The following is a 1,639-nucleotide window of genomic DNA, read 5'->3' as shown; positions in this document are numbered from 1 at the left end:
CTCCCCCCTCCCACTCATTTTCCTCCCTTCTTGTTCTCATTTCCTTCTTTCCTTTCCTCCCTCTTCATTATCCCTCCTTCTCCCTTCCTTCCTTCCCCCAGCCCACTTTATTATCCCTCCCTCCCTCCTTCTCCCTTCCTCTCTTCTCATTCTCCCTATCCTTTCCTTCCTTGCTTTCTTCCTCCCACCCCCTTTCCTTCTTCCTTTCTCGTTCTCCCTTCCTCCCTCTTCTCATTCTCCTTTCCCTTCCTTGCTTCCTCCCTCCCTTTCTCATTCTCCCTTCCATCCCTTCTTTCTCCTTTCCCTTCCTTGCTTCCTCCCTCCCTCCCCTCCCTCATTCTCCCTTCTTTCCTTTCCTCCCTCCTTCCTTCTGAAGTTTTTAAAAACAGCTTCTCCAGTTTATATCGTTTTGGTTTAGGATACGAGCTTGAAGAATTTCCAGGGTGGAGGAGGAGGGACAGAAAGGGAATCTGCTCTTAATCCATCAATGCCAACAGCGTGTGGATCCTTTGCTAGTTTCTCCCAGCTGGTCCAAGATCCACTTGATAAGCACGGCTGGAGCAAAAAGGTCCCGAAGCAGAAGAGATCACTTTTCACCTTTTACAGTTGGGTGGGCTTCCCATCAAACATAGCAAGGGTGGGGCTAATTTTGTCACGACTGCGGGGAAGGATTAGTTTTAAAAAAAGAAGGAAAATTCACCCCAGCCAGCCACGAGTTACTAATCCCAGAAGGAAAAACTCATGTGATGCCAAACAGAGCTCAGAACAGTTGCTTTGGGAATGTTTTTTTTTTTTAAAGAAATGAAAAGACAAATGAAAGAAAATGAGCATCGTTTTTTAGACAATTTGGAGAAAAGAGACCAATTCCCCCCACCTCCAAAGTATCAGGGACCGGCGGGAGGGGGTGTTAAGTTAGTTCTCAAATCTGAATTTTAACTCAAGTTTAGAAGCGTTGGGAAGTCTTATTTCAAAGCAAAGATCTTAAATTGTCTAGGTCATCCTCGACTTACGACCCACCACTGACCCCCCCCAATTTATGTTGCCTCAGAAACGCGTCGAGTTTTACCCCATTAGACGACTTTTCTTGCCGAGCTGTTAAAACGAACCCCTGCGGCTGTTAAAATCGGTTAACACGCTGAATCAGTTAAATGAACCGGATTTCCCGCATCAACTTTGTTTGTCAGAAGGTTGCAAACGGGAAGTCACGCAACTCCGAGACACTGCAACCGTCGTAGATGCGAGTCAATTGCCAAGCGTCTGGATTTTGAGCAAGCCACCCTGGGATTTTACAACCGTCATAAGTGCGCAAAACAGTCCCTTTTTTCCAGTGCCGTGGTTAACTTTGAACGGTCACTAAATGAACCATTGTAAGTTGAGGACTACCTATATATTATTATTATTTGGACGCACATACTTGCCCTAGGATTTTAGATTAAATTTGCAATCCTCGGATCAGTTCCCGTGCTCCCAGCCTTCCCAGCGTTAGGAAATTCAGGCTGGGCCTGGGGAATTAAAAATGACATCCCTTCCCCTTCATTTTTATCTATAGGGCTGACCCTGGGCTACAGCTCAGGGGAGAATAGTAGCCCAACCCAGCTCAGAGGACCTGGCGCAGATCGAAGCAAAGCAACATCTGCAA

The sequence above is a fragment of the Ahaetulla prasina genome, chromosome 16 (assembly GCF_028640845.1).
Source record: "Ahaetulla prasina isolate Xishuangbanna chromosome 16, ASM2864084v1, whole genome shotgun sequence".
Classification (NCBI taxonomy): domain Eukaryota; kingdom Metazoa; phylum Chordata; class Lepidosauria; order Squamata; family Colubridae; genus Ahaetulla; species Ahaetulla prasina.
This window is presented reverse-complemented; position numbering follows the sequence as displayed.